A 12,132-nucleotide genomic window follows, 5' to 3' on the forward strand; every position below is an offset into this window, starting at 1 on the left:
CGCATTGAGAAGTCTTATATAGAGAGTAAGCCAAGGAAGGATCTATACGTAAGGGTTTGTAGGGCTTTCTTCTGTTCTCCACTTGCCTTGAGGGATTGTGTGACCAGCACTTTACAGGAAAGTCTAAAGTTCCTCAATGGGAAACGACTCCCCGCAAAATTCTTTGACATAGCTTGGCTGTCGCTCCATGGGAGGCTCTTTGTCAGGGGTAACCTGAAATATCTAAGTGTCTCAGATAGGAACTGTCCTCTGGGTTGTCAGCAGGAGGAGACTATGGAGCATTTCATATCTGACTGCAGGGCCGGGAGGAGGATATGGGAAGAAGTGTCCAGTAAGCTGAACATCCCATTACTGCAGAACCTGACGTATCCTGACATCATCTATGCTGTACCATCCAGTAACAGGACTGTAGACAGGGGGACTATGTACATAATAATTACTATCACTAAATATTACCATTGGCACATGAGAACTAGAGTGTCCATACACAACGAGCCATTCCACCACATCACAGCAGTAAGACAGATCATGTCCGAGCTCCAGTGGGTAAAGTCATTAGAGATACGGAGGAACCAAAATAATGGGAAATTATGGAGGAATGTCTCTTTGGTTTAACACGGATGATGTCATGTTATTTTATTAAATTTTTTTTGTGTTTTTCCTTTTCCAGCAAATGTGGACTTTCTAAGTTTAATATTACTCTGTACATACTCTAGTTGAGTAGTCATTGTGTGTACAATGCTTGTTATTTTTGTTTTGCATTGTAAGAATTTCTGTTAATTGTAATTTTGTTTGTTTTCACAATAAAAATTGCCTCCTATATACAAAGAATATAACTACTATAATACTGCTCCTATATACAAGAATATAACTACTATAATACTGCCCCTATATACAAGAATATACCTACTATAATACTGCTCCTATATACAAGAATATAACTGCTATAATACTGCCTCCTATATACAAGAATATAACTACTATAATACTGCTCCTATATACAAGAATATAACTACTATAATACTGCCTCCTATATACAAGAATATATCTACTATAATACTGCTCCTATATACAAGAATATAACTACTATAATACTGCTCCTATATACAAGAATATAACTACTATATACTGCTCCTATATACAAGAATATAACTACTATAATACTGCTCTTATATACAAGAATATAACTACTATAATACTGCCTCCTATATACAAGACTATAACTACTATAATACTGCTCCTATATACAAGAATATAACTACTATAATACTGCTCCTATATACAAGAATATATCTACTATAATACTGCTCCTATATACAAGAATATAACTACTATAATACTGCCTCCTATATACAAGAATATAACTACTATAATACTGCTCCTATATACAAGAATATAACTACTATAATACTGCCCCTATATACAAGAATATAACCACTATTGTCACGATGCCGGCTGGCAGGTAGTGGATCCTCTGTGCCAGAGAGGGATTGGCGAGGACCGCGCTAGTGGACCGGTTCTAAGTCACTACTGGTTTTCACCAGAGCCCGCCGCAAAGCGGGATGGTCTTGCTGCGGCGGTAGTGACCAGGTCGTATCCACTAGCAACGGCTCACCTCTCTGACTGCTGATGAAAGGCGAGGTACAAGGGAGTAGACAGAAGCAAGGTCGGACGTAGCAGAAGGTCGGGGGCAGGCGGCAAGGTTCGTAGTCAGGGTGGATAGCAGAAGTTCTGGTACACAGGCTTTAGACACACAAAACGCTTTCACTAGGCACAAGGGCAACAAGATCCGGCAAGGGAGTGCATGGGAGGAGGTCAGATATAGTCAGGGACCAGGTGGAAGCCAATTAAGCTAATTGGGCCAGGCACCAATCATTGGTGCACTGGCCCTTTAAGTCTCAGGGAGCTGGCGCGCGCGCGCCCTAGAGAGCGGAGCCGCGCGCGCCAGCACACGACAGCAGGGGACGGGAACGGGTAAGTGACCTGGGATGCGATTCGCGAGCGGGCGCGTCCCGCTGTGCGAATCGCATCCCCAACGGCCATGACAGTGCAGCGCTCCCGGTCAGTGGGACTGACCGGGGAGCTGCAGGGAGAAAGACGCCGTAAGCGCTCCGGGGAGGAGCGGGGACCCGGAGCGCTAGGCGTAACAGTACCCCCCCCCCTTAGGTCTCCCCTTTTTTTTGTCCGGTGACTGCCTCCCCTGGGATGAGGACACCGGGAAGGAATGGATGGTTTCCTCAATGGCAGGCAGTACAGCAGGAGTAGGAATGGGGAGGGAGGGCAGAGGGTGAAGCTTGGCACGGGGCAGGGAGACACAAGGACGGGAGCCATGAGGGGACACAGAGGCTTGCCTGAAGGGACTGGGAGGGGGGGAGAGGCATTTTCTGTGGCAGGCAGAGTCCCTAACGACCTTAGGGGGACCGGATACAGGAGGAACCACAGGGTCACGACAGGGAGTACTGGGAACCGGTTTAAGGCAGTCCTTGGAACAAGAGGGACCCCAACTCTTGATCTCCCCAGTGGACCAGTCCAGGGTTGGGGAATGGTGTAGAAGCCAGGGTAGTCCAAGGAGAATTTCGGAAGTGCAATTGGGAAGGACCAAAAATTCAATTTTCTCGTGATGAGGTCCGATGCACATTAGGAGGGGCTCCGTGCGGTAACGCACGGTGCAATCCAACCTGGCTCCGTTGACCGCGGAAATGTGGAGTGGCTTGACAAGACGGGTCACCGGAATGCGGAATTTATTCACCAAGGACTCCCGAATAAAATTCCCAGAGGCACCAGAGTCCAGGCAGGCCACGGCTGAGAGGGAAGAGCTGGCTGAAGTAGAAATCCGTACAGGCACCGTGAGACGTGGAGAAGCCGACTTAGCATCAAGAGACGCCACACCCACGAGAGCTGGGTGCGAGCGTGCGTTTCCCAGACGTGGAGGACGGATAGGGCAATCCACCAAAAAATGTTCGGTACTGGCACAGTACAGACAAAGATTCTCTTCCTTACGGCGATTCCTCTCTTCCAGGGTCAGGCGAGACCGATCCACTTGCATGGCTTCCTCGGCGGGAGGCCTAGGCGCAGATTGCAGTGGAGACTGTGGGAGAGGTGTCCAGAGATCTAAGTCTTTTTCCTGGCGGAGCTCTTGATGTCTCTCAGAAAAACGCATGTCAATGCGAGTGGCTAGATGAATGAGTTCATGCAGGTTAGCAGGAGTTTCTCGTGCGGCCAAAACATCTTTAATGTTGCTGGATAGGCCTTTTTTAAAGGTCGCGCAGAGAGCCTCATTATTCCAGGATAGTTCAGAAGCAAGAGTACGGAATTGTATGGCGTACTCGCCAACGGAAGAATTACCCTGGACCAGGTTCAGCAGGGCAGTCTCAGCAGAAGAGGCTCGGGCAGGTTCCTCAAAGACACTTCGAATTTCCGAGAAGAAGTAGTGTACAGAGGCAGTGACGGGGTCATTGCGGTCCCAGAGCGGTGTGGCCCATGACAGGGCTTTTCCAGACAGAAGGCTGACTACGAAAGCCACCTTAGACCTTTCAGTAGGAAACTGGTCCGACATCATCTCCATGTGCAGGGAACATTGCGAAAGAAAGCCACGGCAAAACTTAGAGTCCCCATTAAATTTGTCCGGCAAGGACAGGCGGAGGCTAGGAGTGGCCACTCGCTGCGGAAGGGGTGCAAGAGCTGGCGGAGGAGATGATTGCTGCTGAAGTTGCGACTGAAGTTGGTGCACAATGGTGAATACTTCCGACAGCTGGTGGGTTAGATGGGCGATCTGTCGGGATTGCTGGGCGACCACCGTGGTGATATCAGAGATATAAGGCAGAGGGACCTCAGCGGGATCCACGGCCGGATCTACTGTCACGATGCCGGCTGGCAGGTAGTGGATCCTCTGTGCCAGAGAGGGATTGGCGAGGACCGCGCTAGTGGACCGGTTCTAAGTCACTACTGGTTTTCACCAGAGCCCGCCGCAAAGCGGGATGGTCTTGCTGCGGCGGTAGTGACCAGGTCGTATCCACTAGCAACGGTTCACCTCTCTGACTGCTGATGAAAGGCGAGGTACAAGGGAGTAGACAGAAGCAAGGTCGGACGTAGCAGAAGGTCGGGGGCAGGCGGCAAGGTTCGTAGTCAGGGTGGATAGCAGAAGTTCTGGTACACAGGCTTTAGACACACAAAACGCTTTCACTAGGCACAAGGGCAACAAGATCCGGCAAGGGAGTGCATGGGAGGAGGTCAGATATAGTCAGGGACCAGGTGGAAGCCAATTAAGCTAATTGAGCCAGGCACCAATCATTGGTGCACTGGCCCTTTAAGTCTCAGGGAGCTGGCGCGCGCGCGCCCTAGAGAGCGGAGCCGCGCGCGCCAGCACACGACAGCAGGGGACGGGAACGGGTAAGTGACCTGGGATGCGATTCGCGAGCGGGCGCGTCCCGCTGTGCGAATCGCATCCCCAACGGCCATGACAGTGCAGCGCTCCCGGTCAGCGGGACTGACCGGGGAGCTGCAGGGAGAAAGACGCCGTAAGCGCTCCGGGGAGGAGCGGGGACCCGGAGCGCTAGGCGTAACAACTATAATACTGCTCCTATACACAAGACTATAACTACTATAATACTGCTCCTATATACAAGAATATAACTACTATAATACTGCTCCTATATACAAGAATATAACTACTATAATACTGCTCCTATATACAAGAATATAACTACTATAATACTGCCTTCTATATACAAGAATATAACTACTATAATACTGCTCCTATATACAAGAATATAACTACTATAATACTGCCTCCTATATACAAGAATATAACTACTATAATACTGCCTCCTATATACAAGAATATAACTACTATAATACTGCCTCCTATATACAAGAATATAACTACTATAATACTGCTCCTATATACAAGAATATAACTACTATAATACTGCTCCTATATACAAGAATATAACTACTATAATACTGCTCCTATATACAAGAATATAACTACTATAATACTGCTCTTATATACAAGAATATAACTGCTATAATACTGCCTCCTATATACAAGAATATAACTACTATAATACTGCTCCTATATACAAGAATATAACTACTATAATACTGCCCCCTATATACAGGAATATAATAACTATAATACTGCCTCCTATGTACAATAATCTAACTACTATAATACTGCCCCCTATATACAAGAATATAACTACTATAATACTGCCTCCTATATACAAGAATATAACTACTATAATACTGCTCCTATATACAAGAATATAACTACTATAATACTGCCTCCTATATACAAAGAATATAACTACTATAATACTGCTCCTATATACAAGAATATAACTACTATAATACTGCCTCCTATATACAAGAATATAACTACTATAATACTGCTCCTATATACAAGAATATAACTACTATAATACTGCCTCCTATATACAAGAATATAACTACTATAATACTGCTCCTATATACAAGAATATAATAAATATTAGTCATTTAGCTTTATTTCATTAGTCAGATGTACATAACGCCGGTGACTTATAAATGTAGTAACAGCGCCACCACCTGGAGGTTTTCCCTCGAGTCTTTGCCCGGGGAGCGGTATAGTTTATAGTTTATGGCCGGTGCTTCGCCTGTCGTTCGATGTTTTTTTTATATTTATTAGACGTTATGAAAATCTTTCCTTTATGAATCCTGTAAATCATAAAAATAACCGTCCAGCATTTTAAGGGCACTAAACCTAATAAAGCCGTATGAATCACACAGAGCACGTTCGTTTGTCTTCGCGGCGTCTGCGGCAGTGGACACGGGACTCCTGAAGATGGCGCCGCTGTATCGTGGATGCTCCGTCCCTTCTCAGCATTCATGTCTTGTCCTCAGTAGATATAAAACCCGATGACGTCGTCGCTTTACGATGGGAATTGACGGCACCTGCTAGAAGTAATGTGGAATGTTTTATCTGTGCGGTAAATCCAACGCCGGAAGATCGGGGGGGAATCTGGAGATTTCCAAAAACAGTTTATAGTCATCATACAAGTAGATCTCCCCCGAAAATGGGTTTGATCTTTTAATCGGTTAAATCACATCATCCTTAAAGGGGCACTCCACCCACAGACATCTTATCCCCTGGGACCCCCCGCGATCAATTATGTTTAGAACGCTGGGTTTCCCAGACCGGAGGCGTGAGGTCACACCACACCCCCTTGTGACGTCACGTCCCCTCTATTCGTGTCTATGGGAGGGGGCGTCACGGCAGTCACGACCCCTCCCATAGACATGAATTGCGGGGGACATGGTGTGACTTCACAAGGGGGCGTGGCGTGACCTCACGCCTCCGGCCACGGAAACCCAGTGTTCTAAGCATACTGTTTAGAATGACGGGCGCGGCATGTATATCGCGGCGGGACCCCTGCAGTCAAACATCATATCCCCTAAGATGTCTGTGTGGGCGGAGTTCCCCTTTATGACCAATTTTTTGTTTTTGCAACTCCTCCTTGCCTTTATCTTTATTTTTTTTGCACCTTTTCATTTTACCATAAAATGCACTGCACAAAACTCCCCCCCCCCCCACCCCCCAAAAAAAAAAAATTTAGGGCGATGGAATTAAAAATAAAGTGCAATTTTCGCAGATTTTCGGGTCTTTCGCTTTTACGCAGTGCACTTTACGTTAAAACTGAAATGTTATGTTTATTCTGTTGGTCAATACGATTACAGCAGTTCCCAATTCTTGTCGTTTATATTTAATTTTACTATTCTGAAAAAATTAAACTTCGAAAATAAATAAATATTCAAAATCCCCCCAGTCCTAGTGCAGAGAGTCACAGAGGTGTTCCCAAGACTTCAAGGTGCCTTTGGCTTAAGTGCCTCCTCGCTAGCCCTCCCATCCCTGTCCCTGCTTGATTGACAGTCATCTGAAAGCCAAGCCCTGTTTACAAATCTTGTTACTTTGTATGCAAATTGTGCGCAGGTGCAAGGTTTGAAAACCGGGATTGGCTTCCAGCTGACTGTCAATCAAGCTGGGACAGGAATGAAAGTGTAGGGGGGGGGGGGGGGGGGGAGCATTATGGAAGAAAAAAAAACCAAAAGATATGACTGGTAACGTGTCTTCTGATCCTCTCAGCATCGAACGGTGTAACCAGTTTGGGAGGTGAATTGCAGCTGACAGATTCCCTTTAGGTAATGAAAAATAAGGGCTCAGGTTCCCAGTACCAGCAGTATGGTGGTTATTTTCTAATCTAATGGCCGCCCTTTAAATAACAATATAGAGTTTTCCGACATGCGAACCATGATGTGAGATTTGTGGGTACTATAAACCCCGGCGTACAAGGTACCAGCGTTAAATGAACGGCGCAGGAATCTTTTTCACAACGTGCAGATAAGAGCGTTCCCGCTGACAGCCGGGGCGGCTGTAATGGTCATCTAGAGAAATGCTGACCGCTTAATGCCGACTGCAGCCGAGCGCTTTTCCCGGGGGCCCGTTCCTCGGCTTTGTAATTAGAATTCTGCACTAAATACACATTAGGCGGGATGTAATAAGCCATAGAATGATTCTATTAGATGCCGGCACCGTACCATTTTCTGGAGACGATTCCTCGGCGTCCTGGAGTCCCCTCGGGGGACATGGAGGAGACTACGATGACCTGAAGTGGCTCATAAATTCAGTCTTGGGGGGCGCAGACTTGGTGCTAAAATGAGACTCCGTGGAATGAATCCAGCAGAGGATTCTTAAGATCTACTCGGATGTGTCCTCCAGGAATATTTGAGGTTCTTCACCTTAGTAGAAATCATTTTTGTATTATTGGCAAATTCTGCACTTTCTTTTAGCGGAAACACCACCTCCTTAAAGGGGTACTCCGGGGTACATCTTATCCCCTATCCAAAGGATCCTATCCCAGCGGCGTGACCCCCACGATCTCCCTGCTGCACCCGGCGCCGGAGGCTCGTGACGTCACGGCCACGCCCCCTCAATGCAAGTCTATGGTAGGGGGCGTGACTGCCGTCACGCCCCCTACCATAGACTTGCATTGAGGGGGCAAGGCCGTAACATCCCTTTTGGCGTGGCTGTGACATCATGAGCCTCCGCCCCGTGCACCGGATGTCTGGGGTGCTGCAGCAGAGATCGCGGGGGCCCCCAGCGGCGGGACCCCTCCGATCAGACATCTTATCCCCTATCCTTTGGACAAGGGGATAAGATGTCTAGGGTTGGTGTACCCATTTAACAGCAATTATTCATGTCTGGAAGGGTTATGAGAACATCATGGTGTACGGTATCATGTATAAAGGTTCATGCTAGGGCTGCACAATTTGGAGAAAACATCATATGATTATGGTAAATATTGCCATTTCGATATGCAATAGCGATATAAGAGACAAATGGTAAAGCCCCCCCCCCCATTTCGTGTCCAATCTCCCCCATTTCATGTCCAATCTCCCCCATTTCATGTCTAATCTTCCCCATTTCGTGTCCAATCTCCCCCATTTCGTGTCCAAACTCCCATTTTTTTGTCCCATATCTCCATCCCCCCATTTGATTTCTCATTTCCCCTTTCTTGACCCATTTCCCTAAATATGGTGCTGGGGCTTGGGGGAAACATAAAAACTGATGCTTACCTAGTCCCATTCCCCGTTCTCCTCAGAGCGGTCCCAGTGTCTTCTGTGCTTCCTTCTCCTGAGACAAGCAGTTGGTTTGCAGGACCTTCTCGCTCAGCCAATCAGTGGCCAAGACATTGCACTGCTATGGCCAGTGATTGCCTGAGTAGGAAGGTCCTGTAGACAGTTTTGCTTGTCTCAAAAGAAGGAAGCAGAGAGAAGACACCGAAACCACTCGGAAGAGAAAGGGACCTGTGGCAGACCAACAGGAGATCGGGGCTAGGTAAGCATTGGTTCTGTTTTATGTTTCCCCTGCACCATATTACACACGCCGGGATCGGGTGGGAGGTAGAGTATGCCAGACACACACATGGGTCAGGTGGGAGGTAGTGGACACCGGACACACACATGGGTCAGGTGGGAGGTAGAGTATGCCAGACACACACATGGGTCAGGTGGGAGGTAGTGGACACCGGACACACATGGAATCGGGTGGGAGGTAGCGAATGCTGGACACACACAGGGGTCGGGTGGGAGATTGCAGATTCTAGATACACACAGGGGTCGGGTGGGGAGGTAGGAGACATCGAACACACGGGAGATGGGTGGGAGGTAGTGGATGCTGGAGACACACAGGGGTTGGGTAGGAGATAGCGGACACCAGACACACACGGGGGGCTGGAGGTAGGTATTGGTCGCTGGACACACACAGGGAGGCAGGTAGGAGGTAGCAGATGTTGGACTCACAGGAAGGTCAGGTGGGAGGTAGCAGATGCCGGACACACATGAGGATCGAGTGGGAAATAGCAGATGCCGGAAACACACGGAGATTGGGTGGGAGGTTTCAAATTCTGGACAAACACAGGGGTCGTATGGGAGATGGCGGAATCCAGATACACATTAGTCGGGTGGGATGTAGCAGACACTGTAGCACACATGGGAGTTGAGTGGGAGATAGTGGATGCCAGACACACTGGGGGGCGGGTGGTATTGGTCGCCTGATATGCATGGGGAGGCAAGTGGGAGGTAGCTGATGCTGGACACAGGAGGGTTGGATGGGAGGTAGTGGATGCTGGACACACACGAGTTTTGGGTGGGAGGTAGTGGATGCTGAACACTACCCGGGTCTGGGGCCAGGATGCTGCTGAAATTCAAATGTAAGGTAATAATGGGCGGATATTGTGGGCATGTAATCTCAGTAATCACGGGTGGCTAATATCGCAATTCGATTGTTTTTGCGATCAATCACACAACCCTCGTACATGCAGGAGATTTGGCAGCTCCTTGTATTTTGTGACGTGCCCAAGGCCCTTCACAGACAAGGGGGGGGGGAGATTTATCAGAGCTGTCTATGTCCCGCATCAATATAGACCAAACTACAGAGGGTTATTCCGGTCTATTGTGCGCCTAATTTATCAAAAGTCGCACGGCTCTTGATAAATTCTGCGCACGGACTTCGGGATCTACGGTTTAGACTGTAATTCAACCTGCTCCAACATGGTCTGACATTTCGGCGTACTTTCAGCCGATGTGACTTGTCGCCGAAAAGTCGCTTTTGATAAATTCAGCACCGATGCATTTTTCCGTCTAAAATAGACCAGAATGCATCATGTTCTAAAAATCCTGTAAAGCAAAAGTCGCGAAAAAGTCGCACGTATTTAGACTGCGACTTTCTGTGCGACAAATTTAGACAGGAAAAACCTAAATCCTTTGATAAATCTCCCCCAAGGTCTTTAGACCCTTCACACCTGTATTTATGATAATATATTACATTTTTGCAACCCAAAGTGACCTAAACACTAAGATTATGGCAGCTTTACCATGACCTAGTTGACCCCAATAGACTTTTCATGACTTTTTACCTGTCACTTATGTCACATATGATGCACTTTTTGGATTTCGCCACCCGTGACCTTGAAGTTGCAGTGTACAACGTGGGAGCCGCACCGATCGCCGATGTTTTCCCTGTGCATTAATATTCGTTACGCTCTTCAACGATTAATCATTTATGATTTCTTTCGTTTGGGAAATACAGACATAAACATGCTTTATGCAAATTAGGCCATAACCCTCTTTTTTTTGTTTTGCTTTAATTATTCCTTTTTTTTAATCTAATTTTTTTACTGTGAATCTATAATGTAACATGCATTGTTTACTGACTGGAAAATTGCCTAATCCACCTCCGAATTCCCTAATTACCGGGCGGTGGAGAGTGTTATACCGCGCTCCGATGGAACTCATTTCCATATTTGTTTTTTGAACGTCCACTCGATTATAATAAGACGAATCGTTCTTGTTACTATTTTTATATCCGCTGCCGTATGAATCATCTTTAGGGATCGTTCACACGGCTCCAAGGAAAACGTGTGAAATGCATCCAGAAAACAAATACCGTAAAGACTGTAGATGCCCCAGATTTATCATGGAGTCTGTTTCATAAATGGGGTGAATTTTTAGACACTAATTTTACACCACCTGTTGGTTGGCTAAATTTCACCAAAATTTTGGTACATGGGGTAGCATTGTAAACCAAATTTCAGTTTCAACAAAACCATGCCCTTGCCAAGTGGGGTGCCAAGTGTTTAAAGGGGGTACTCCACTGCCCCAGCGTTGGGAATAATTTGTTCCGAATGCTGGGTGCGGGCTGCGTGGGTCATGATGTCACGGCCACGCCCCCTCAATGCAAGTCTGCCACGCCCCCAACCATAGACTTGCATTGAGGGGGCTTGGCGAGACGTCACGAGAGGTGGGACCATGACGTCACAACCCACGAAGCCTGCACCCAGCGTTCAGAAAAAAATATTCCGAACGCTGGGGCAGTGGAGTTCCCCTTTAATATCTGTGTCGCGGGCTCCGTTGCAGAGTCTGTTCACCACCAGTAAAAGGAGACGGCCGGAGCGCTGCAAGGTGGACATCAACGGAGCCCGATGGACCCCATTGACTCTCTGTTCGTGCACCAGACATTACAATCTATCCCAGATAGGAGCTGGATTCGCCAGGCCATGGAGGCCCATTTAGTCCCATCATTTTGGCACCCAAAAAGAAAGAGTTGCAATTTTTGGCAACTGCAATTTTGGTGAGCCGAAAAACTGGCATCCCAGCTTACTGGTTCCCTTAAAAAAATTTCCCTTTATAATGCGGTTAAAGCCATAAAGGGGTGCTCCAAAGGATACAGGATAACATGTCTGATCGCGGGGGTCCCGCCGCTGGGACCCCCACAATATCTGTGCAGCACCCGATGTTCGTTTAGAACACTGGGTGTAGTCGTGATGTCACGGCCACGCCCCTCGTGCCATCACACCACGCCCCCTAAATGCAAGTCTGTGCATTGAGGGGGCATGGTGTGATGTCACGAGGGGCGTGGCCGTTACATCACAACCCCGCCACTCCGTTCAAGCATTCGGGACAAAATGTTCCGAACGCTGGGGCAGCAGAGTACCCCTATAATGTCATATGTGCCCCATAAATGTTGACAGGGATACTTCCCCCGATATGGGCCGGATCATCCATATAACGGCCATATGTCCTCATTGGATGTGA

Source organism: Hyla sarda, chromosome 11 (genome assembly GCF_029499605.1).
Source record: "Hyla sarda isolate aHylSar1 chromosome 11, aHylSar1.hap1, whole genome shotgun sequence".
Lineage (NCBI taxonomy): Eukaryota > Metazoa > Chordata > Amphibia > Anura > Hylidae > Hyla > Hyla sarda.